This window comes from Oryzias latipes, chromosome 3 (genome assembly GCF_053564925.1).
Source record: "Oryzias latipes strain Hd-rR chromosome 3, Olatipes_Hd-rR_3.1".
NCBI classification, from domain to species: Eukaryota; Metazoa; Chordata; class Actinopteri; order Beloniformes; family Adrianichthyidae; genus Oryzias; species Oryzias latipes.
In genome coordinates, this window is record NC_136239.1 from 4,435,769 (window position 1) to 4,462,500 (window position 26,732).

The 26,732-nt window shown below is 41.7% G+C and overlaps 1 long non-coding RNA gene and 6 other non-coding genes across 8 annotated transcripts; 1 reads left to right on the top strand and 6 right to left on the bottom strand.

Moving 5' to 3' along the window:
- The first annotated feature begins 4,115 nt into the window (after positions 1-4,115).
- LOC110016954 (uncharacterized) lies at positions 4,116-9,126 on the top strand. 2 transcript variants are annotated; one of them, XR_002872476.2, is made up of 4 exons: positions 4,116-4,884; positions 5,135-5,298; positions 6,664-6,703; positions 6,783-9,126. It is a non-coding gene; the product is annotated as an uncharacterized LOC110016954 (long non-coding RNA). The 2 variants fall into 2 exon arrangements; XR_013655054.1 differs by having other exon boundaries at positions 4,116-5,298.
- Positions 9,127-20,030: 10,904 nt separating this feature from the next.
- On the bottom strand, positions 20,031-20,112 carry trnas-uga (transfer RNA serine (anticodon UGA)). Its single transcript has one exon. It is a non-coding gene; the product is annotated as a tRNA-Ser (tRNA).
- Positions 20,113-20,591: 479 nt separating this feature from the next.
- Positions 20,592-20,673, bottom strand: trnas-uga (transfer RNA serine (anticodon UGA)). Its single transcript has one exon. It is a non-coding gene; the product is annotated as a tRNA-Ser (tRNA).
- Positions 20,674-21,152: 479 nt separating this feature from the next.
- Positions 21,153-21,234, bottom strand: trnas-aga (transfer RNA serine (anticodon AGA)). Its single transcript has one exon. It is a non-coding gene; the product is annotated as a tRNA-Ser (tRNA).
- A 749-nt stretch (positions 21,235-21,983) lies between these two features.
- On the bottom strand, positions 21,984-22,065 carry trnas-aga (transfer RNA serine (anticodon AGA)). Its single transcript has one exon. It is a non-coding gene; the product is annotated as a tRNA-Ser (tRNA).
- A 1,317-nt stretch (positions 22,066-23,382) lies between these two features.
- trnas-aga (transfer RNA serine (anticodon AGA)) lies at positions 23,383-23,464 on the bottom strand. Its single transcript has one exon. It is a non-coding gene; the product is annotated as a tRNA-Ser (tRNA).
- A 749-nt stretch (positions 23,465-24,213) lies between these two features.
- trnas-aga (transfer RNA serine (anticodon AGA)) lies at positions 24,214-24,295 on the bottom strand. The gene has a single exon. It is a non-coding gene; the product is annotated as a tRNA-Ser (tRNA).
- Positions 24,296-26,732: the final 2,437 nt, after the last annotated feature.

Sequence of the window (26,732 nt, forward strand, 5' to 3'; positions counted from 1 at the left end):
AAAAAATGGCTGTGGTACCATATATTGGGATACTTATCGGATTCGGCTGTGGCCAACTTTAACCCCGCCCGGTTATTATTTTTTTCTTTATGTTACACATTTTCTCCCTCCTCCCTGAAGAGGGACGTAGCACACTACTCACAAGAAGTTAGGGATATTGCTATTTACAGGAGTGCTTCTCCTATTTGGCCTGAATTTACAAAATTACACGCATATGCATGTCACAATACATACGATACATATAACTAATAATGAATGAGAAGAAACAATTTCTGAAAGACACAGATCCGATCTTTTCAAATGTGACCCAGGCCACTTGGGTATGTGGTCCTGAATCCGATACGTATCGACCTCCGTCTGACCGGCCAGGCCACATGAATCCGACCCGTATGTCATCGATACGCTACAGACGTCATAATTCTGCGTTGAAGTAGGCGGGAACTAGAACATAAACATCAACCATGGCGGACGATGCTGCTGAGACCAGTCAGTGGAAGGGAAGCCAGGTCACCGCGATTGATTAATATTTGGGGTGACAGCTCTATTCAGGACAAACTTCAGGGCTCTTATCGCAACCTAACAATTTTTGAAAATATTTCCAGCGAAATGGACGAGCGTGGTGTTGAACCTTTCCCTCTATGACTTTTTTTTCTGTCTCCCTTTCCGACCATGGTCAGAAGCGTGGGGGACAGAAGGCGGATCCTCCTCCAGGGTTCACTTCCCCGTTCTGACCCTTAGATCCTACAGAAAGGGTTAATAAAGAGTCAATAGCATTTATTCTGGGGGGAGCCTTCTTTTATCACAGTACTCCGTCCTCCGTAACACACAACATGAATGCGCCCCCCCCCCCCATTCTGTACCACTGCACGCGCTCTTCTCCTCTCTCTCTCTCTCTCTTACACACACACGTGCGCGCGGCCCCAGCACATACACATCCCCGTTCCACAACAGTGGGTCCAGACCATCCCGGCTCCAATGCCTTCTTAAAATGAGAAGATCGTAATTGTGCTGGCTCCTTCGTGAAAATAAATATAATAATGCAAAAAGAGCCCCGTTGTTGACAACACTGTTGTTGACATCCATTGTTAACGTTAGCTACTTCAGCAAACAACGAGTGACGTCGTTCACCGTTGAGTACTCTTCTGCGCATGCGGGTCCCTTTTGGGTCGTTTCACGGTCACACTGGAGATCACAAAAGTTCGGATTTAATTGGAAATGTGAATGGCCTTGCAAAAAAATTGGATTTTTTCAAAAAATCGGAATTGAGCATCAAGGCCTGCAGTGTGAACGTAGTCTTAGAGAAAAAGGCGCGTGTGTGAGGAGAATGGGAGGGGTGGTGGTTGCAGGCAGCTAGGAGCACAGCCGCAATTACACTGTTAATAAAGACTCCAACAGATTTTCTGGGGGGACACCTTCTCTTTATTACGGTTCTCCTTCCTCCGAACACACACCCCCCTCTCACGCTGCACATGCTCATCTCCCTCCTTCGCTGCATCCGCTCCCTCCTCCTCTCACACACGCATGCGCGGTCCCCAGCATATACACCCCCCCACTCCACAACACGGTAAAACAGCTGTACTTTTTATTTATTTTATTTATTTATTCGTTTATTTAACAGGGACAGTGCACATTAAAAGCATCACTGCAATGCGCCAGAATTAGCCCAAAGGCTATTTTTCATCCATAGTCCCCGGACAGGTGTTAAAAATTGTCAACCTAAAAACCTAAAAACATCAATTAAGTACATTAATTAAAAATATACATTTACAATTAAATTATAATCTAAAATACATATACTAATAAAAACATGCACATAGTGAAAACATAAAAAACAAGTATAAAAGACACAAAGGTGATAGAGGGGAGGAGGAAGGGCAGGTGTTAATCCAGTTCAATGTGAACATGTTTGCTGTGATATGAGCCAGTTTTTTAGGTTCTTTTTAAACAGAGTTTATGTGGTGATGTGTCTTATGATGTGAGGGACAGAGTTCCATTCCTGTGCTGCTGTTACGGAGAAGGCGCTCTGGCTGAAGGCACTTCTCCTCAGAGGAACTATACAGTCTTGTTGACCCGACCCTCGAGTCACTCTTTGGGAGGATCTTATTTTAACAAACTGACTGAGTGGAGGGGATGACAGACCGTTAATGATTTTATAGAATAGGCATAGTTTTGTATACTTGATGAAATTCTCCCAGTATAATAAAGTGTGGGCAGTGTAAAATGTCACAGTGATGATGTCTTATTGGTTTTCTATCCAGTACTTTAATTGTTTGTTTGTAAAGTGACTCCAGAGGTTTTAATGCTGATTTGTTTGCCTGTGACCATGTAGTGAGACAATATGTCATGTGTGATAAAATCATGCATGCATGAACATTGTGGCAGCTTGCAGTGACAAATTTGCCCAAATAAATCTAAAATTGGACAGGTTAGACCTCACACGGTTACAAACTTTTTGAATTTGTGATTTAAAATTGAAAGTTGTATCAATTAAAATCCCAAGGTATTCAAACTTTTCAACAATGTCTATTTTCTTTCCTGCCACAAAACATCAGCCTGAATATTTTTACGGTTTGTTTTGGAAAAGAACGTTGCAACTGTTTTGTTTACATTGAGACATAGACTTGACTGCTCCAACCATTTTGCCACATGTCCCATCGTTTCAGTGAGCTTCTCTGCCACCTCAGATGTGTTATTGCCACGTGAATAAATGACAGTATCATCAGCATACATCTGAGTGAAGACATTTGAACAAACAGAGGGCAGATCATTGATGGAGAGTGAAAAAAGTAAATAGAACCTTGCGGGACACCTGTAGAGATAGGGAGAGGTGAGGAATGATAGTGATTTATCCTAACTGACTGGGATCTATTTGACAAATACGATTTTATCCATCTTATGGTACTTGAGGAGAAACTGAATTTGGTTAGTTTAGTCAGTAGCTTTTTATGATTTATAGTGTCAAATGCTATTTTTAGATCAAGAAACACAGCCCCAACTACACCCCCCTTATCCAACAGCTGTTTTATGTTTTCTGTGAAAAAGCAGTTGGCTGTCTCTGTTGAGTGCAGAGCTCTAAAACCAAACTGCATTGGATGAAGAGAAAAAGATGTATTGTTGAGGTGTTCAATGATTTGTTGGGCAATAAGTTTTTCTGTGATCTTGGACACTGTGGGTATGATACTGATGGGCCTGTAATTTGAAAGCAACATGGAGTCGCCATTTTTGTAGATTGGAATCACCACTGATGACTTCCATGCGCTTGGAAATATGGATTCAGAGATGGATTGATTGAGAATAGTGGTTAAGGGAGATGTTAAGGATGAGCAGAGTTCTTTGAGCACAAAAGTATCCATACCGAATATATCTTTTGTTCTGCTTGACTTAAGACAGTGTTTTTGTGAGAAATTCCCCTCATTAATTGATCTAAAAACGTTTCCCATCTCCAGGAAATCAGCTCTTTGTTCATCCAAACAGGTCCTGATAAAACACTGAGTAGTTAGGAATATGAAAGATCATAAAATACTTTTTTCTTTGTGTTTATTTGATTCTATTAAAGACATTTTTATAAGAATGACGGTAACGCGAAATAGCTGCAGCTATAACTGTTATCTGAAAAGTCCTGCAGCTTTTACTGTCTCCACGACTCCACCAATCATTCTTGAAGGCTTAATCACATGTCATCAGTCTGACCAATCAGAAGTGTTTAAAGTATTCACTTCCTTGTTCCAATTTAGCTCATAACTCACTCAGTTCCAACAAAAACACCAGCTAAAGCTCGTCTTTAGCGGTGTAGCTTTCCACAGAATCCGGTATCAGACCGTGGAACAAGTGAACAAAACCATGAAGCTCAGAGACGCGAGTCTTTCTGCAGTTTTCTGGCAGTTTTCACACTACATCTCCCATGATGCATTGGCTTAAAGGGACAGCGCCTCAGTGTACAATGAGTCGTCCTTGTTACACGTCTTGAAACCACAACGAACATACAGTTTGTATGTAACTTAACTTTTATTATATCTTTTAGAAAAAACATCTGCAACTGCAACTTCCTGCTTTTTCTGCCACAATTATCACAAAAATGCACGTCAGATTGCCGGGGGGGGGGGCGGGGCTGTAGATCAAAACAGACTATGAGTTTCTGCTTTTTTTTTTTTTTGGGATGCTGGTGTGCCGCGGGATTTTTGTCAAGGTTAAAATGTGCCGTGGCTCAAAAAAGGTTGAAAAACACTGACTTAAGAGACATGATTGTTTGAGCAACTTCAGTTTCAGTGACAGTCATTAAGTTAAGTATAGGCTCGGTCTTATTTATGGAACAAACATGCAAATCATTAGCTTTAAAATGAGCAGCAATTATGATTTTGAGATCATAAATAAACAATGATCATTTTTTCATGTTGATGATTCTGATTCTTTGAATTGTTTTCATGTTTTCTACCAATATCAAATATAGAGATGGGTATTGTTATGGTTATAACGGGGGCGGTTAATTGAGACACCGCGACTCCTGCTGCTTCATCAAAAATCCCACACTGTCACAGCTCTAGCTTATATCTTGTGTGACACAAACATGCAACACAAAATGTGACTTCTCCAGTACCGATAGCAGAACCGTTGAGGTCAGATCTTAACGATACTGTGGTCTTGAAGAATGTTGCCCCGGGGCTCGTTCAGTACCGCGGCTCGATACCCATTCCTAATCAAATAGTCTTTTGAATGGTAAACTTGTATTTTTTTCCCTCACAGATCTGGCTGAAGTGTCACCTACTACCCACCTTGTTGCAAAAAAACCGCAACAAGACATAAAAAAGCTGACAGAAAAAGTTCAGAGGCAGGAGGAGCTCATCAAAGAGCTGTCAGCTGAGAAAGATTTTCTGAAAGAACAGCTAGGTATGTGCAAGCAACACCTCATTCTACAAGCAGTGTTGTTGTCTTTCCTTGATAAAAGTAATAGATAAAAATTTGCACTGTGCTTTTGGGTTGCAACAATTATATTTAGTTCTGCAGCAAAATATCCTCCACAAGCCTCCACAAATGACATAATGCTGCATGGGAAAAAAGAAAAAACTTCCAAAGTTCAGTCACGTTCATCTGCAAGTTCATCAAGCATTTCTTCTGACTGGAGTGTCTCTTCATGCAGCAATTCTTCCTCTGACTCTTCGTCTGAGTTTTCATCTTCAGATGAAGAGGAGAAGAAGAAGAAAAAGAAGGGAAAAAATAAGAAAGGAACACCAAAAAAGAAGAAAAAAAGAGGCAAGAGTGGAAAGAAGAGCCAAAACAAAGCCCGCAAACGTGTCAGAAGAGGTAACTTGAAATTTTGAGCTTTTCCTAAATTAAGAGTTTAATTTTCTTGAGAAATAATTTTTCTGGTGTGTTCCCTAAGAGACGGATAGACCATAATATTAGGAACATATATGTTTGACAATGGGAGTCAGTGGGAGTTTGTCAGCATATTGATTAACAGGTTCAGGGAATGCTCGTTGCTGCACTCTCCAATGGGCCCACTGCCTGCAGGAGAGATCAAATGTGGTTTGGTTGGCAGTCAAAGGTGGCTGCTTCGGCGGCCCAAACCCCACTTCTGGAACTTGGCTTTTGGAACATGCAACGTCACCTCTGTGGGAGGGAAGGAGTCTGAACTGGTGCAGGAGGTTGAAAGATACTGGCTAGACAGAGCTGGGCTCAACATCACACACAGCCCGGGCTGGTGTGGGCTGTGAACCCCCAGCTCAGCCGCCAGGTGTTGGAGTTCAACCTGGTGGATGAGAGGGTCATGTCCCTTCGCCTTTGGGTGGGGGAAAGGTCTCTGCTTTCAGTAATGACCCAGAGCTCATAACCATGTCAGTGACGTGTGGTGAGGTTGATGGCAGGTGAGGCCAACAGCAGGTGACAGCATAAAAGATACACACAAGAACATATTTGTGCTACAGACAATATTTCTGTCATAGACATGGATAGAACACTATTGTGCATAAATTATTCATATATACTGTAAACAACTTGAAAGCATACAGATGTGTTCAGCAAACATTTGACCCTCAGAAACTATTTCTCGGATTTTTCCAACTTCAAATTCTGAAGCTTTAATCAGTTTTATCAAATGTTGTCTGTGAAAATGATCATGAAAATATTCTTTTAGGCCTAACGTTTTAGTTTTCAAATACTTAAGATTTTTCTCCACTTACTCCCATAGTATTTTTAAAAAACAAAAATTAAAAACCATGTTTGGCCTCACATATTGAGTCCGATCCTTCTCCACATAAAGCTCTATGATCTGTTGGAAAAGTCTTCCTTATTTCCCTTAGTTTAATGAATTTCTCCCTCTCAATGGAGACAGACGTCCTCGGTCTGTTCTGTTTCTCCTGCAAAGCAGCTGTCAGCTCATGCCTGCCCCCTGCTGGCGAGGCTCGCCTCATCGGCAGCCTGTTCTCCGCCCGTGGCGTCCTGACGACACGACTCTGTTAAAACTGAGTCCTGCAGTCAGACATGAGGCGGAGAACTCCAGAGCCTCACCCGCTCTGTGTGATCACACAACACACAAATTCTGAGATTTTAACTTCAGAAACTGTGGAAAACGTGTGGAGTCAACTGAAAATGTATCTTTAACATGGATCAGTGGAAAATAATATTAATAATATTAATGTACGTTTTTCTATTTTATCACAATGACAGGTGATGCCGAGCCTGACTTGACTGCACCTCACTGGACCATGTGAGTATTGACACGAAGATCGGCTATTCTTTAGGTGCCGATTCAGTAACATCTGTTCTTTTCCGTTTCACTTGAACAGTGACTCTCAGTGAGGGGTCGATGTTACGAGGGGCCCCTGGCTCTTTGAGTGAGTGACTCCTTTTTCACTGTGTGTTGGTTCTCTTCTGAATCTTTGCGCTTTGCTTTTTGGGTCTTCGAAATAATAAAGGGATGATGTTTTTTAAGGCCTCTTTGTAAAAATGTTTCACTTATTGATGCCCTTAACCCTTGTGCTATCTTAGATGACCCCACCCTCACATTGACATGTTGTCCCTACCATGACAAAGGTGGATAAAGGTGGAAAGATTTCATGTAATCCATGGACACCAGTGAAGATCACAAATCATTGAAGAAAAAAGGTTCAGAGCACTGTCTAGTGGGTCTAGATGACCCAACTCCCAACGTTAAAGTGCCTAGGATAGCACAAGGGTTCAATGCTTTCTATTAATCCAAGAAAAATTTCTAAACTGTAAGTAAAAAAAAACAGAGTAATAGATGTGCAGGGCAGACATGGGGTGCAAAAAACAATGATCTGACACAGAAGATAAAGATCTGTGAGATAAATTGATTGTCCACAGGAAGTCTCGCTGGCAGACAGTTTCCTGTGCCAGATGAGAGCGGGCGTCAGGTTGGTCATATTTGTGGTTTTCAGTGTGTAGCCGGTGGCTCGTCTGAGTGACAGCACCAGGAGCCAGCATGACATGCTGCTAACGGCAGCAGGTAATTATTTCATGAACACTTGACACTCTGAGGGCTTCTGCCACTGTTTACATCTCTGAGACTCACACCTGAACTTCATGCTGTAACTTTTCCAGAAGCTTTTTTGGGAACTCTTCCTCCCTGCTCCCTCAGGTGGCGCCATCCGGCAGTGGGCTGTCTGTGGGACCGGGGTTTGTTTAGTGTGACAGCCGTCGTTGAGCAGCTGTCCTTTGGCTGTCTGAGCTGCATGTCAGATGTTTTCTCCTCAACTTTGTCAGCAGCTTCCTTCCCTAGCCTAATGAGCCATCTTTACTTTAGCAAAATGGTGACACAAGTCTGATCACAGACCACACCGGCTCAATCGGAGCCCCGAACCAAGAAAAACATCAAACTCTCAAGCAGCAATACTCCCTTCAGATCTTTTTCAATGAGGTATTTGGGCTGTTGTGTTTAGTCCTTTTCATCAGGAAGATCCCACTACCGCATACCAGCATTGTCCAGCTAATCCTCTAGTTGTCCCAACAGATGCCATAGGCCCATTGTGGCACGGTGTCAGCTGACAGCAGAGGTGGTGGTTGACAGAAGCAGTACAAACGCTAATCTGAACTGCAGGTTCATCTTTTCGATTCTCCCACAGAAGCAATAGAAAAGCAGGAGGCGCATCACCACAGCCAGAACCGGATACAGATGCTGCAATCGAAGACGCTCCACCTACAGGACCTGTGGATCTGTCCCTCAAAAGCTTCTATTGAATTCAACAGTAAATCAGTGTGGTTGTGTCTTTGTTTGTGATTCTCAATACAACATCTGCCAAAGTCCGAAACCCATTTGGGTTCACAAGTTCATAAATCAATTAAATGATTGATTTGACACAAATCCCCTTTTTGTTTCTGTTGCAGGAACTTCTTTTTGTTTGTTTGAACAATTACAACTGATGTAGGCTGTTTAATTGAAGGCATGTCATTCCTAAGTTTTACAATTGTATGTGTGTCTCTTGGATCGATGGCGACACAGTTTTGATAACACAGAGACGCTTTCTTATTACCTTAAATGGTATTACCACAAATGTCAGTACGAACGAATGAGCATAACAAATAAACACACATAAATCATCTTCAAAACACAGTCATCAGCGAAATGTATCTCTCGCTTGCACACAGTGGAACATGTTTAAATGGAATAGACATGTAGGCACTTCAGCTGAGGAATTGTATTCAATAAAGCTTGAATTTCTCACAATAAGAGCAATAAAAAAGCTTTTCAAAGACAGCAGAATTAGTTTTTAAAGACTTTAGATTCATACATGTAATGGATCCATGTTAAGTGTTAACATAATTGTGCAGTTTGTGTCATGGTGCCTCAGGAAGCTCTCCTCGCCCTCCCTTCTCTGCTCTGCTCCTGAGGATTCCCAGCTGTGATCACTCAACTCATCAACCCTTCAGCCTTCTTAAGGAGATCCAGCCCCAGCATTCATCGCCAGTTCGTTGCTCCTCTATGGTGCTTAGTCTGGTCGCGCATGGTCACACCTACCCTCCAGCCCAGCAACTATAGGAAACCTCCAGCTAAGCCACAACTTCAAGTCAAGATTCCTGTTCCACCACTTACTGTTCACCTGCTGCTCCAGCCGCCATCTTCGTCATTGAATCTACATCCTGGAAAATAAAATTTCTAACTTGCCTTTCAATCTTCTGTGTTTTCCTTCCGGGTTCCAGCATTTGGATCTGTCTCGGTTCGAGCAAATCATGCCAGTTTGTAGTAAAAACAACAAATGTGGCATGGATGTACGTTAGGATCTCTTCTTTGATGAAAGCACGTTGGCCACAAGACAATCCAAGATTTTAAAATATTGTCAGGTGTTGGGGTCGCCCTCGCACAACTACCGTCAATTAATCCACCTTTGGTGTCTTCTGCCTGAAGATCTGGTCACACGCACCTGTTCTACAACTATTCAGACAACCTTTATCAGTCCTTCACGCCCTCCAGCCATTGTCGGCTCGTCTGCTTCTCTGTGGAAGACTAGACCAATCTCTACTGAAGCCAAGCCAAACCTAGCAGCATCAAGCCAAACCAAGTCAAGCCTCTTTATGCCAAGTCCTTTGTTGTCAAGCCAATTCAATTCTAGTCTCTTCAAGCCTTGCCAAGCCTCGTCAGATCCTTCTGACTTCTTCCCCTCTACGCCATCAACCACCAGCTCTGGACCTACTGCCCATCTGCCAGTTGCCTCTCCACCGGATAAGCCATCCTTTATTCTACGTTCAGTAAGCTGAACTACTTCTAACCTAATCCCCATCTTCTTTTGGGTCCTGCTTATTCAGTATTATTGCTTATTCAGAATTCTTATATCAGTATTCTGTTGGCAACCCTCACATTTAACCCTTGTGCTATCCTATGGGGTCCAGATGACCTGATCCTTACATTGACGTGTTCTCCCTACCATGACAAAGGTGGATAAAGGTGAAGAGGATTTCATGTAATCCATGGACACCAGTGAAGATCTCAAATTATTTTTAAAAAAAAGGTGTGGCGGCGCTCTCTTTCCCCCCGTGCTTCCCTGCTCTCTGGCTCTGGGGGCCTCGCGGCGGTCCTGCTGGTCCTGGCCTGGGTGGCGGATTTGGTCGCCCGGGGGGCGGTTGTCCCCTGCCTGCTGCCATGTGGCGTTGGGGGTTCCGGCTGCCGCTGCTGCTGCGGCAGGGGTCTGGGGGGGGGGGCCTCCTCCTCCTCCTTCTTTTCACATTCCACCATCCATTTTAGAAGAACATAAACACTCACCTGAGCACAGGTGTTAGCTCACATTTGCACTAATAGTTTGCATGATTGAATGAATGTAAGATTTCACACTAGTTGGTTTAAACGCATAGGTATGCGTGTGTGAACACTATCTGTTTTGTGTGCATGTTGACATGTGGACATTTTTTCAGCCAGCAGGTATGTTGATAACATTTGAGTGTGTGTGTGGACAGGCCCCGCCCTTTTTGTACTACACTTGAACCTTACCGTAATGATAAACAACCAGTAAACCTGTCTGCTCTATCCTGTTTCATGGTCTTACCCCCCCCCCCCCCCCCCCCCCCTCTAACATCCCTCTCTCTTCTTCCCTTCTTTCCTTTTCTGTCCGGTCCAACACCAAAGATTTTCAAACATGGTTGAAATCAATAAAGTTTGGCCTCAATTAATCTTCAGACATACCTTTGGTTTGTCTGAAGATTAATAGCCCCTCTTGTTAAAGTAAAATATGTCCAACATAAGAGGCCCTCAGTCTCATCTGTCTGCCCAGCTGTTGGACAGGACAAGTTAAAAAATTAAAAAAAACAAAAAAGGTGTAGAGCACTGTCTTGCAGGGTCTAGATGACCCCACTGTTAAAGTGCCTAGGATAGCACAAGGGTTAAAGACTGCATTTTGTGCAGGAACAGCCCATATTGTTGAGACATGGGCAAATAGATATTGATTATGGCGGCCATATTAAGTTTATGGCTGTCATCTTTAAAAAATGGCTGCCATTTTGGATGTTTCACTGGACTTACGTTCTTTTCTGAAAGAGGAGATGAGTTACAATCATACGCTTGTACTCCAAAATGCACAATTTTCTGAACCATTAACCTACCTGGCTCCACTAGTTGGTTTTGTCTGGACAGAAGGACGGATGGTGTTAAAGGGCCTGAACCAGTCTGACCCACCTACGTACCAGAACTGTGTGGTCTTCTGAAGTTCTGTCTCTCTGGTGCTCACTCTTTCTCGAACAGAACAGAGTCATGACTATCATGTTTGGCCTAAACTCTGCAGAAGCTAAACAGAACCATTGACTCCAGGAAATTGGAGCCCGGCCACATCTCCTCCGTAAAAACTACCTAATGGTAGAAAGAGTCAGTGGCACCAGGTCCCTGGAATGCCACTTCAATCCGCCTGAGCACATCACGCTCCGATCTTCCCTCACTCATGAACAAGATACTTAAACTCTTCCACCTGGGGCAGGAGCAGTCCACCCAACCAGAGACAATAAACTACCTTTCTTCGGTCAAGAACCATGGCCTCAGACTTGGCGGTGCTGACCCTCATTCCAGCCGCTTCACACTCTGCCGCAAAATGCTCCAATGCATGCTGGAGGTTCTGGCTGGATAAAGCCAACAGGACAAGATCATCTGCAAAGAGCAGGGAGGAAATCCTAACCAGACCCCCTCTGGCTGAACCTAGAAATTCTGTCCATAAAGATTTTGAACAGAACTGGCAATTATGAACAGAATCGATGATAAAGGGGCAGCCCTGCTGGAGTCCAACATGCACCGGGAACTGGTTCAACTTACTACCGGCTATGTGAACTAAGCTCCAGCACCGGTCATACAGAGATCGGACAATCAGTAAGGCCCTATGGACCCCAATGGCCCAGAGCACCCTCCACAGGACACCTTAGCACATATACTTAAAAAATAATGACTCTAGTTGTCAGAAGTCAGAACTTTGTCTCCCCCTCTGGTCACTGGCGGGAGCAGTCTCCAGAGTAAGCACTAGCACTAGTAAGCACTTCATCTCCCAGCACATTCAGCGTGCACTTCCTGCTTGCTACCCACCTGACTCTCATTCACTCAATCAACCACAGCATACTTAGGCTCTCACTGAGCTGAACTTAGTGCAAAGTATTGTTTGTGCCACTCTGCCTCCTTTACCGAGCGTTATTATGGACCTGACCTTGTGTATTCTGATCCTGACCCTGTTTGCCTGCCGCCTGCTCCGACACTCACCTCGATTTTGACCATCCTGTCTATCCTCTGATGATCTCATGCCTGTTATTGACTCCTGCCTGACCCTTATGTATCTTTTACTTAGAGTTACTTAGACTTTTAGCTGAGCTATAAACCCGCTGCATTTGGATCTACCTGTTCTTCTAACACTAGTTTTTTATTCTATCCATCCCAGAATGTAAAATGTTTCAGTGAAACTAAAAGCTGGTGCTGATGTTCCACAGGGTTTGTCAAAGATATGACAGCCTGCCGTTTCAGCTTGAGCTCCTCTGACCGATGTTTGCTGGAAAGCACAGGAATGCAAGACTTTGAACTTCCTGATTCCTTTTGGACGCCAGCAGACCAGTCAAACTCTGACAGCAAGAAAGAAACTCTGAATTTCAAAGCCAGCAGTCGCCTCCTAATGAAAAAAAGGGATGTTTAAGAAAAGCTGGGAGATTTTGGTTCACAGACTTTGGTGGATGTTCACTCAGAGACAGCGGCCACATTTTCTGAAATCATGGACGGAGAAGGATTTTTTTTTTTCCAGTGCAGTCCTTTTCACCTCTCAGTGTTCTCAGTGAAACTGCTCTCTGATCTCTCCACATAATTACTGAATCAAAGCTACAGCAGAAACTCAAAAGCTCCCTTTTTCCAACAGAAGCTGTAAATTGGAAAAAAAAGGTCATTCAGTACCGATTAAGCCATTAATCCTTCCTCATTAATTCCAGTGTCTGAAAGAAAAGCAGGTCATTTAGAACTTTGTTTGATTTGTAGAGTTGATTTTGTGTTTCTCTGAGATAACAGACACTCTGACACGACTCTTCTACTGTTTGGCTTTCTTTCATCCCATGACTAAGTCAGCTTTTGTTTGACGTGTCAGCTTTTTGTGCAGTTTTCCTGTTGCGTCAGACGTCAGGCAAACGTTCAAGTCCATATATTTGCTGTGCAGACCTAGGGTTAATAAATCCACAGTAAACTCAAAAGACACAAATCGGCTCACCCAGATGGGTTAGGTTGCTGTTTTTTTTTATTACATTGGGGTAAAAAAGGAGCAGCTCAGTGATTCAGGTGTGTACATCTGGGAGAGGCTGGGATGTCTGAACCCGTGTTTGATCTTTGTTTGTTAGGTTGAATTAAACCCAGATAAGATCATATATCTTATAAATCCACATTGAAATCTCCATGGTAACCAGGCTGAGGGGATAAGATCAGCCTGGACAACTGTAAAATCCTGCCTGAAACCATCTTTGTGATTTTGTGCATCAACAGCCTTTTAGATCTCTGCACCCCATGAAGGAATGTTGTCATTGAGAGTGTTTTTTTTCACGCCCATATCTTCTATCCTATAAGGCACACTTAAAAGCCTCATTTTATTCAATAAACAACAGTGCGTCTTATAATCCAAAACGCCTTATGTATGGATTCATTCTGGTTGTGTTTGATGTCGAAAAGATTGCACAGTATTTAAGAAAGTTAAAATAAGAATATATATATATACCTTAAATGATACTCAGTAGCTGCATATTTTGACAGTTAACTTCCTGTAAACCTGCAATATTTAAAGTTGAGAATAAAATGGTCTCGGAATACAGTTCAGGTACCTCAAATAAAAAATGTGTTTCTAAATCATAAAGAATTGTACCTTTTTATTGTTTTTGTTTTTTAGGTGTGAACTTGATTCCCAACTAGGAAAGGAGTTACTTTCTGAGCTCCAAGAACATAACATAAAAAAATGCAAATTACCAGAAACATGCATCTCATGAATATGACCCAGTATTTTTACTGTATGTATCATGTTCAAGGATATTGACTGTTAATTTACAAATACTAGTTTTTGGCACAGCAATATGTTGCTATGTTCAATTCCCTCTGTAATCCCTAAGGAAATGTTGAGAAACCTTATAGGTTGTACATTAATGTACTTCTTGAAAAAATATTTGATTAATCCTAGTGAGAATTCACAGGAAATTATTCCCAGGTTTGACATGACCGATCCTGACACTGTCGTAAAAAATCGACTTTATTTAATCTGTAAAAGTCATGAAATGAGCTGGAAACTCCGCTAGCATTGAGCTAGCTAGCATGGCTAAGACTGGAGAACATTGTTTATAATGAATGACGATAGTTTTTCAAAAAGACCATTTCAAAATAAAAGCGCAACTCAAAACGACGATTTTAGATTAAGTAAAACAAATTGGCAGCTGAGAAATATGATTGCGCTTTGGGTTATATCTTTTGGTAGCAAATTGTGGGTTTAGGTTCTCAATTAATGCATTTTGATTCGCGGCTTTGGGGTTTTGATTTGCGGTTTTACTTTAGGCGCTGAATTGACACCATAAGTTTGCTGCTGCGCCAAATGACGTTATCCAGACATCCTTTACTGCTCCTCATCCTTTCTACTCACTCTGCCAGTTGTCAGGAGGAAGGCCCAGACCTGCTGCCAACTACTACCTGAGCCGTGGAGCTGGATGGGTGGACTTCCCCCACTAATTGACTCACAGATGAGACAGCGTCCAGCCTCAGACCTCCTGTGAGTTGATGTTGGTGATGATCACAGCCTCAGTAACCACAAGGACAAAAATCAGAACAAGAATCCCCAAAAAGCTGGACAGCACCACAAACTGTTCCTCTGAGGTTTAAAGTCGACCCCCACCTGGTGAAAATGTGTTGTTGGTCTTTCTAACATGTTCTTGTGGCATTTTTCTGATGATGGAGGACATATATTCCTATTGAATTCTATGAATTCATGATCCTTATTATTTTATTTTTACTTTACAATTACCGGTACAAGCCCATTGAGACACCTGTTGGTGCATTTCTGACTATTTCTTTGTGCAAATTTCTGTGAATCAGTAGCAGACAAAAAAATGCAGTTTGAAAAAAGTCGCATGTATTTGTGACGTAGCAAATACACTGGGTGGGCCAAATGCTGCCACTCTGCAGAGATTATGTTCTAGAAAACAACAAAGGTTTTTAGATTATGGCCAAAAACAGCACAATCATAGTTAAAGGACCCCTTTGAAAATAGAGATGATGGGAGTGGGTCTGTAAGACACCAGAATGCAGTGCACACAAACAGAAGGGCTGGCTTCTTCAAGCCTTTATGGGGTTCTGATGGAACTGAGGAAGAACATGTGGCAACTGAGTGCACCATAGACGCATCTCCCACTGACCTCATCAACACCACATGAATGAACTCCTTAAAGCTAAAGGTGAGATTTTTACTTTGTCAGAAGGATCTGCAGAACTTTTTTTTATTTATAATAATAAAAACATATTAAACAATTAAAAAAAAAGAGTCCGCACAAGTTTATTTATTTATTATTTTTATAATAATATTAAAAATATAAAATAAAAGAATGAATAAATAATAGCAGAACTTTGATGTCGAATGGAAGGAGAAGTTTGTTGAAGTGAACAGACGGTCGAAAGGTTTGCCGTCCGTCACAGTTTCATTGGCGGGATGAATCGAAGCTGCGTCGCGACTTTCGACACTTGTTATTTTACAGCTTGGAGGAAGAGCTGAGGCTGCAGCACACAGAAGATAAAAAATACGCTTCTGTTTCCAACTAAGTGTAATGCTCAGACTCATTTTCGGCTTTAGAGCTGAAGTTTCCTCTTTGAACAGACCGGCCCTTTTGTCCCTCAGGTAATAAAGTGATGCTACGACTTTCCTTTCATCTCCCCAAGATAAAGCAGCGAGGAGAGCCGCTGGACTCGAGTCATTTAGCTCCAGCCTGCTGCATGGCAATAGTGAGGCGTTTGTGTGTGTAAGCACCACAAAGGTCTCTGAGACTCTGCCAGGAGCATACTAATGCTGGGCCTCAGCTTCCACAGCTCACTCAACCCTGTTTGCAAAATCACCTGCCTACCAGGGAGTACACCTGCTCTCTCAGTGGTAAACTTTACAGATTCTTCCTACAAATGAGTATTCTCATTCATGGGAGGGATTCCAGCTGGATTCCTTTCCAACCAGAGCTTTAACTTCTTCCCACAGGTTTAAGCCGTCACATTCACATGGATGCAGTGTCCACGGAACGAGCAGCAGCTGCTCCGAACACGCTTGTCACATGCACTCAGTGTCGCTGTCGCCATGGCTGCTATTTCTGTCCTGCACCAGGTGTAGGAGAGCTGAGAACAATCTGCACGCTTTCATTACCCTGAAAGGATTAATCCTACCCGTGCACCGTGCACACATGCGCAGTTTCAGAACACTGTGGTGGTCTTTCTAATCATCTTCACGTTTCCTCTGATCATCAATTAATTCCGTCTACCCTCCAGCTCGGGTTCAGGGACTGTGTTTGACTGCTGTCAGGCTCTCTGCTCCAAAGCTGCTGCTCCTTCAGCGAAACACCAGAATCTCCAAAAATTCTACACACTGAGGTGAAATCACGTCAGCTTCATGAATTGAAAACAATGATAGAACGGCAGTCTAAATATAGCTTGAATAAAAAGTCCATGTTTTCCTGCTAAAGTCCACAACTCCTGCTAAATCGACTTGACTCCGTTCTGCTGTCATGGCGGCTGATTGCTTTTTTCTGTGCTAACATTTATTCCCATTTTTCTGCTTCCTGGTCACATTGACTCTTTTTGTCACATTTACTCTGATTGGGACAGTAAAGCTACAGCCGAGGATGTTTAGAAACTTGACCTGTGAAGCAGAAAAAAAGCTTCTTCATTTTCTTTGGGCTTTTCCCTTCAGGGGTCGCCACAGCCAATCATCTTCCTCCATCTAACCTTGTCTTCTACATCCTCTGCTCTAACACCAGCTACCTTCATGTCTTCCTTCACTGCATCCATAAACCTCCTCTTTGGTCTTCCTCTAGACCTCTTGCCTGCCAGCACCAGAGTCAACATCCTTCTACCAATATATCCACTGTCTCTCCTCTGGACAAGTTTCACTGTAATAAATCCAACTTAAATTTTGTGACTTAACAAAATCTTTCAAGTTGTAATCTAAATTAAATTGTAATCTAAGTTCTACAATTCAAATTAAACTATTTAAGTAAGTTCAGAATGTTAAGGTAGTTGTACACTTCAACATTATTTATTGAGTTGTCTGTACTTCTAAATCTAAGTTGCAGTTCACAACAGTGTGATAAAGTTCTGAGAACTTTTCCTTTTTAATTGTGAAACACGGGAATACCAACTTTTGGAGTTGGCATTGTCCACTGAGTAAGTGGTTTGTCAAGAAGCATCTGCAGAAGGCAGATGGTCCCTGCTACTTTCCATTGTGATACATCCACTTGCATCTTGACGGAGATTGTGGGAAATAAATCTTCGCTTTTCAGTTCTTTCCATACATGCGTGTTCAGTAGTCGAGAGTGGTAAAGCAAACAAGGATTCAACCGGATTTAAAATACACGAAGTTTATTTCTCTAACAATAGTTTTAGAGCACAGATTAAACATTAATGCAGATATATCTGGATTCTCAAGTAAAGATCTACTGACGCACAAGTTACATGCGAATTACTCGTAGATTTTCTTAAGAACTATGGAAAACTTTAAAAACAGTCCTTTTAACATGTGTTTGAATCTCCGCCTTCCGGAAAGATCATGGCCGCTGATCCTCCGCCCCTGGTCGCTCTGATTCGTCAGCCGGTATCCCTCGTGCTTCTACCGGCCAATATCTGAAGGTTGCCAACTCCAGATCCGCTCCGCCTTTCCAGGGGTGGGGGCCCTTCACCGACGCACACAATCCATGATCAAAAGGAGTCCTCTTCTGGTCCAGAGTAAATCACACCGGCCAAACGAATACTCCATCACCGGCACGAGATCAGAGGTCAGCTTCATCCTCCACATGAGAACACGAATCTGAACACTTTCCCAAGGATAAGATGTTCAACCCAGATAGTAGAAATGTAGTCCATGACATATTTATTGCGTCTCTGGAAACTCCTAGATTTGCACAAAGAAGTCCTAGTTGCTGCTGCAACTACAAAGCACAAGTGAAGGTCACTGGAGAATAAGTCCTGATGAGTTCAAAATGAGTTCACTTTACACTAAAGACAAAACTGCAATATAATAAAGAATAAAATCTAAAAACATACATTTTCTACAAGATCGAGTACGTCTTGGTTTTCCTGGTCTGAGGTGGTATGGTGCTCAAAACCTTATGGCTGGTAACTGTTTGTAAAGTTTGGAGTGCAAAAGACTTGTATCGTTGTCGGCAAGATTTGAACCTACGCGGTGAGACCCCAATGGATTTCTAGTCTATCGCCTTAACCACGCGGCCACAACAACACATGAAACTACACAGCGTTTGGTTGCTTCACTTCCAGTGGATTCTGTCGTAGGCGGATATTCTTAAATAAGATAAATAAATAAGATAAAGGGGGAATTTTTTTTTCCCAAGTTGACTACAGAAAAATACAATTCTGTTCTTAGCAGAAATCACTGTGATGCATTTGCTGGCAATTAAAACAAGGGATAACTTAAAAAAGGAAAATATGACAACCATTTTACCACCATGCCCAATTTCATTTCCCCAACAACCACACATTGTTTCCTCAAACACAACGCCTCAAAATTTGCCTTAAATCTCAAGAATCTTGTAAATTTCTAGCATACTTGGCTAACATTTATCTTCATTCTAATGTTCAAACATAACCCTAATGAAAAATGAAAAATTTGTTGAGAGCTTGGATTTAAATCTCAGTTTATCCGATGGTCATGCACTAAGGCCTTAAAGACCAACTCCAATGAAAATGGTGTCTTTAACATGTTAAAAAGCATTCATCCCATGATGGAAGACATGTATAAAGAAAATGATACTTAAATGTGCCCATCTGAATATTTTTTGTAGTTAATTCATAGTGAACCAGTAACAGACAAAAACACGCAGCATGACAAAGCCTGTACTTTTACTTTCAAACGACAATGAGAAGGCAAGAAGCTCCCTGCTACGTTCCATTGTGATGCATCCAGTCGCATCTTGAAGGAGATCCAATACGCCTTGGTAGTCTTGGTCCGAGCTGGCATGGTGCTCACAACTTTATTTGTGTTAAATGTTTGTAAAGTTTAAGTGCAAGAGACTTGTATCGTTGTCGGCAGGATTTGAACCTAGCCGGGAAGACCCCAATGGATTTCTAGTCCATCGCCTTAACCACTCGGCCACAACAACACACAAAACTACACTGCGTTTGGTTGCTTCACTGCGAATGGATTCTGTCATAGGCGGAAATTCTTTTCCAAGCTGACTACAGAAAAATACAATTCCTGTCTTAGCAGATATCACTGGGATGCATTTCCTGGCAATTAAAACAAGGGATCATTTCTAAAAAGGAAAATATGACAACCATTTTACCACCATGCCCAATTACATTTCCCCAACAACCACACATTGTTTCCTCAAACACAACGCCTCAAAATTTGCCTTAAATCTCAAGAATCTTGTAAATTTCTAGCATACTTGGCTAACATTTATCTTCATTCTAATGTTCAAACATAACCCTAATGAAAAATGAAAGATTCCGATGAGAGCTTGGATTTAAAACTCAGTTTATCCGATGGTCAAGCACTAAGGCCTTGAAGACCAGCTCCAATGAAAATCGTGTCTATAACACGTTAAAAAGCATTCATCCAAAGATGGAGGACATGTATAAAGAAAATGATACTTAAATGTGCCTATCTGAATATTTTTTGTAGTTAATTCATAGTGAACCAGTAACAGACAAAAACACGCTGCATGACAAGGCCTGTACTTGTACTAACAAACGACAATGAGAAGGCAAGAAGCTCCCTGCTACGTTCCATTGTGATGCATCCAGTCGCATCTTGAAGGAGATCCAATACGCCTTGGTAGTCTTGGTCCGAGCTCACAACTATATTTGTGTTAAATGTTTGTAAAGTTTAAGTGCAAAAGACTTGTATCGTTGTCGGCAGGATTTGAACCTACGCGGGGAGACCCCAATGGATTTCTAGTCCATCACCTTAACCACTCGGCCACAACAACACATGAAACTGTACAGCGTTTGGTTGCTTCACTGCCAATGGATTCTGTCATAGGCGGAAATTAGAGCTTGGATTTAAGCTTGGATTTAAAACTCAGTTTATCCGATGGTCATGCACTAAGGCCTTAAAGACCAACTCCAATGAAAATGGTGTCTTTAACATGTTAAAAAGCATTCATCCCATGATGGAAGACATGTATAAAGAAAATGATACTTAAATGTGCCCATCTGAATATTTTTTGTAGTTAATTCATAGTGAACCAGTAACAGACAAAAACACGCAGCATGACAAAGCCTGTACTTTTACTTTCAAACGACAATGAGACGGCAAGAAGCTCCCTGCGACGTTCCATTGTGATGCATCCAGTCGCATCTTGAAGGAGATCCAATACGCCTTGGTAGTCTTGGTCCGAGCTGGCATGGTGCTCACAACTTTATTTGTGTTAAATGTTTGTAAAGTTTAAGTGCAAGAGACTTGTATCGTTGTCGGCAGGATTTGAACCTACGCGGGGAGACCCCAATGGATTTCTAGTCCATCGCCTTAACCACTCGGCCACAACAACACACAAAACTACACTGCGTTTGGTTGCTTCACTGCCAATGGATTCTGTCGTAGGCGGAAATTAGACCTTGGATTTAAGCTTGGATTTAAAACTCAGTTTATCCGATGGTCATGCACTAAGGCCTTAAAGACCAACTCCAATGAAAATGGTGTCTTTAACAGGTTAAAAAGCATTCATCCCATGATGGAAGACATGTATAAAGAAAATGATACTTAAATGTGCCTATCTGAATATTTTTTGTAGTTAATTCATAGTGAACCAGTAACAGACAAAAACACGCTGCATGACAAAGCCTGTACTTTTACTTTCAAACGACAATGAGAAGGCAAGAAGCTCCCTGCTACGTTCCATTGTGATGCATCCAGTCGCATCTTGAAGGAGATCCAATACGCCTTGGTAGTCTTGGTCCGAGCTGGCATGGTGCTCACAACTTTATTTGTGTTAAATGTTTGTAAAGTTTAAGTGCAAGAGACTTGCATCGTTGTCGGCAGGATTTGAACCTACGCGGGGAGACCCCAAAGGATTTCAAGTCCATCGCCTTAACCACTCGGCCACAACAACACACGAAACTAAACAGCGTTTGGTTGCTTCACTGCCATTGGATTCTGTCATAGGCGGAAATTCTTTTCCAAGCTGACTACAGAAAAATACAATTCCTGTCTTAGCAGATATCACTGGGATGCATTTCCTGGCAATTAAAAAAAGGGATCATTTCTAAAAAGGAAAATATGACAACCATTTTACCACCATGCCCAATTTCATTTCCCCAACAACCACACATTGTTTCCTCAAACACAACGCCTCAAAATTTGCCTTAAATCTAAAGAATTTTTTAAAAATCTAGCATACTTGGCTAACATTTATCTTCATTCTAATGTTCAAACATAACCCTAATGAAAAATGAAAGATTCCGTTGAGAGCTTGGATTTAAAACTCAGTTTATCCGATGGTCAAGCACTAAGGCCTTGAAGACCAGCTCCAATGAAAATCGTGTCTATAACACGTTAAAAAGCATTCATCCAAAGATGGAGGACATGTATAAAGAAAATGATACTTAAATGTGCCTATCTGAATATTTTTTGTAGTTAATTCATAGTGAACCAGTAACAGACAAAAACACGCTGCATGACAAAGCCTGTACTTGTACTTTCAAACGACAATGAGAAGGCAAGAAGATCCCTGCTACGTTCCATTGTGATGCATCCAGTCGCATCTTGAAGGAGATCCAATACGCCTTGGTAGTCTTGGTCCGAGCTCACAACTATATTTGTGTTAAATGTTTGTAAAGTTTAAGTGCAAGAGACTTGTATCGTTGTCGGCAGGATTTGAACCTACGCGGGGAGACCCCAATGGATTTCTAGTCCATCGCCTTAACCACTCGGCCACAACAACACATGAAACTGTACAGCGTTTGGTTGCTTCACTGCCATTGGATTCTGTCGTAGGCGGAAATTCTTTTCCAAGCTGACTACAGAAAAATACAATTCCTGTCTTAGCAGATATCACTGGGATGCATTTCCTGGCAATTAAAACAAGGGATCATTTCAAAAAAGGAAAATATGACAACCATTTTACCACCATGCCCAATTTCATTTCCCCAACAACCACACATTGTTTCCTCAAACACAACGCCTCAAAATTTGCCTTAAATCTCAAGAATCTTGTAAATTTCTAGCATACTTGGCTAACATTTATCTTCATTCTAATGTTCAAACATAAACCTAATGAAAAATGAAAGATTCCGTTGAGAGCTTGGATTTAAAACTCAGTTTATCCGATGGTCAAGCACTAAGGCCTTAAATACCAGCTCCAATGAAAATGGTGTCTTCAACATGTTAAAAAGCATTCATCCAAAGATGGAGGACATGTATAAAGAAAATGATACTTAAATGTGCCTATCTGAATATTTTTTGTAGTTAATTCATAGTGAACCAGTAACAGACAAAAACACGCTGCATGACAAGGCCTGTACTTGTACTAACAAACGACAATGAGAAGGCAAGAAGCTCCCTGCTACGTTCCATTGTGATGCATCCAGTCGCATCTTGAAGGAGATCCAATACGCCTTGGTAGTCTTGGTCTGAGCTGGCATGGTGCTCACAACTTTATTTGTGTTAAATGTTTGTAAAGTTTAAGTGCAAAAGACTTGTATCATTGTCGGCAGGATTTGAACCTACGCGGGGAGCCCCCAATGGATTTCTAGTCCATCGCCTTAACCACTCGGCCACAACAAAACACGAAACTATACAGCGTTTGGTTCCTTCACTGCCAATGGATTCTGTCGTAGGCGGAAATTAGAGCTTGGATTTAAGCTTGGATTTAAAACTCAGTTTATCCGATGGTCATGCACTAAGGCCTTAAAGACCAACTCCAATGAAAATGGTGTCTTTAACATGTTAAAAAGCATTCATCCCATGATGGAAGACATGTATAAAGAAAATGATACTTGTGCCTATCTGAATATTTTTTGTAGTTAATTCATAGTGAACCAGTAACAGACAAAAACACGCTGCATGACAAAGCCTGTACTTTTACTTTCAAACGACAATGAGAAGGCAAGAAGCTCCCTGCGACGTTCCATTGTGATGCATCCAGTCGCATCTTGAAGGAGATCCAATACGCCTTGGTAGTCTTGGTCCGAGCTGGCATGGTGCTCACAACTTTATTTGTGTTAAATGTTTGTAAAGTTTAAGTGCAAGAGACTTGGATTGTTGTCGGCAGGATTTGAACCTACGCGGGGAGACCCCAATGGATTTCTAGTCCATCGCCTTAACCACTCGGCCACAACAACACACGAAACTGTACAGCGTTTGGTTGCTTCACTGCCATTGGATTCTTTCATAGGCGGAAATTCTTTTCCAAGCTGACTACAGAAAAATACAATTCCTGTCTTAGCAGATATCACTGGGATGCATTTCCTGGCAATTAAAACAAGGGATCATTTCAAAAAAGGAAAATATGACAACCATTTTACCACCATGCCCAATTTCATTTCCCCAACAACCACACATTGTTTCCTCAAACACAACGCCTCAAAATTTGCCTTAAATCTCAAGAATCTTGTAAATTTCTAGCATACTTGGCTAACATTTATCTTCATTCTAATGTTCAAACATAACCCTAATGAAAAATGAAAGATTCCGTTGAGAGCTTGGATTTAAAACTCAGTTTATCCGATGGTCATGCACTAAGGCCTTAAAGACCAGCTCCAATGAAAATGGTGTCTTTAACACGTTAAAAAGCATTCATCCAAAGATGGAAGACATGTATAAAGAAAATGATACTTAAATGTGCCTATCTGAATATTTTTTGTAGTTAATTCATAGTGAACCAGTAACAGACAAAAACACGCTGCATGACAAAGCCTGTACTTGTACTAACAAACGACAATGAGAAGGCAAGAAGCTCCCTGCTACGTTCCATTGTGATGCATCCAGTCGCATCTTGAAGGAGATCCAATACGCCTTGGTAGTCTTGGTCCGAGCTCACAACTATATTTGTGTTAAATGTTTGTAAAGTTTTAGTGCAAAAGACTTGTATTGTTGTCGGCAGGATTTGAACCTACGCGGGGAGACCCCAATGGATTTCTAGTCCATCGCCTTAACCACTCGGCCACAACAACACACGAAACTATACAGCGTTTGGTTCCTTCACTGCCATTGGATTCTGTCGTAGGCAGAAATTAGAGCTTGGATTTAAGCTTGGATTTAAAACTCAGTTTATCCTTTGGTCATGCACTAAGGCCTTAAAGACCAACTCCAATGAAAATGGTGTCTTTAACATGTTAAAAAGCATTCATCCCATGATGGAAGACATGTATAAAGAAAATGATACTTAAATGTGCCTATCTGAATATTTTTTGTAGTTAATTCATAGTGAACCAGTAACTGACAAAAACACGCTGCATGACAAAGCCTGTACTTTTACTTTCAAACGACAATGAGAAGGCAAGAAGCTCCCTGCTACGTTCCATTGTGATGCATCCAGTCGCATCTTGAAGGAGATCCAATACGCCTTGGTAGTCTTGGTCCGAGCTGGCATGGTGCTCACAACTTTATTTGTGTTAAATGTTTGTAAAGTTAAATGCAAGAGACTTGTATCGTTGTCGGCAGGATTTGTACCTACGCGGGGAGTCCCCAATGGATTTCTAGTCCATCGCCTTAACCACTCGGCCACAACAACACACAAAACTACACTCCGTTTGGTTGCTTCACTGCCATTGGATTCTGTCATAGGCGGAAATTCATTTCCAAGCTGACTACAGAAAAATACAATTCCTGTTTAAGCAAAAATCATTGGGATAAATTTGCTGGCAATTAAAACAAGGGATCATTTCAAAAAAGGAAAATATGACAACCATTTTACCACCATGCCCAATTTCATTTCCCCAACAACCACACATTGTTTCCTCAAACACAACGCCTCAAAATTTGCCTTAAATCTCAAGAATCTTGTAAAAATCTAGCATACTTGGCTAACATTTATCTTCATTCTAATGTTCAAACATAACCCTAATGAAAAATGAAAGATTCCGTTGAGAGCTTGGATTTAAAACTCAGTTTATCCGATGGTCAAGCACTAAGGCCTTAAAGACCAGCTCCAATGAAAATGCTGTCTTTAACACGTTAAAAAGCATTCATCCAAAGATGGAAGACATGTATAAAGAAAATGATACTTAAATGTGCCTATCTGAATATTTTTTGTAGTTAATTCATAGTGAACCAGTAACAGAAAAAAACACGCTGCATGACAAGGCCTGTATTTGTACTAACAAACGACAATGAGAAGGCAAGAAGCTCCCTGCTACGTTCCATTGTGATGCATCCAGTCGCATCTTGAAGGAGATCCAATACGCCTTGGTAGTCTTGGTCCGAGCTCACAACTATATTTGTGTTAAATGTTTGTAAAGTTTAAGTGCAAAAGACTTGTATCGTTGTCGGCAGGATTTGAACCTACGCGGGGAGACCCCAATGGATTTCTAGTCCAGTGTTTTTCAACCTTTTTGGAGCCACGGCACACTTTAACCTTGACAAAAATCCCGCGGCACACCAGCATCCCAAAACAAAACAAAAAAGCAGAAACTCAGTCTGTTTTGATCTACACCCCCCCCCCCCCCCCCCCCCGGCAATCTGACGTGCATTTCTGTGATAATTGTGGCAGAAAAAGCAGGAAGTTGCAGTTGCAGATGTTTTTTCTAAAAGATGTAATAAAAGTTAAGTTACATACAAACTGTATGTTCGTTGTGATTTCAAGACGTGTAACAAGAACGACTCATTGTACGCTGAGGCGCTGTCGCTTTAAGCCAATGCATCATGGGTGATGTAGTGTGAATACTGCGATAAAACGGCAGAAAGACTCGCGTCTCTGAGCTTCATTGTTTTGTTTACTTGTTCCACGGTCTGATACCGGATTCTGTGGAAAGCTACACCGCTAAAGACGAGCATTAGCTGGTGTTTTTGTTAGAACTGAGAGACTTTATGAGAAGAATCGGAACAAGGAAGTGAAGACTTTAAACACTTCTCATTGGTCAGACTGATGACATGTGATTTTGCCTTCAAGAATGATTGGTGGAGTCGTGGAGACGGTAAAAGCTGCGGGACTTTTCAGAAAACAGTTATAGCTGCAGCTAAATCGCGGTACTTTCATTCTTATCAAAATTTCTTTAATAGAATCAAATAAACACAAAGAAATAAGTATTTTATGATCTTTCATATTCCTAACTACTCAGTATTTTCTCAGGACCTGTTTGGATGAACAAAGAGCAGATTTCCTAGAGAGGGGAAATGTTTTTAGATCAGTTAATGAGGGCAATTTTCCACGGCACACTTGACCATCTCCCACGGCACACTAGTGTGCGGCGGCACACTGGTTGAAAAACACTGTTCTAGTCCATCGCCTTAATCACTCGGCCACAACAACACACGAAACTATACAGCGTTTGGTTGCTTCACTGCCATTGGATTCTGTCATAGGCGGAAATTGTTTTCCAAGCTGACTACAGAAAAATACAATTCCTGTTTAAGCAAAAATCATTGGGATAAATTTGCTGGCAATTAAAA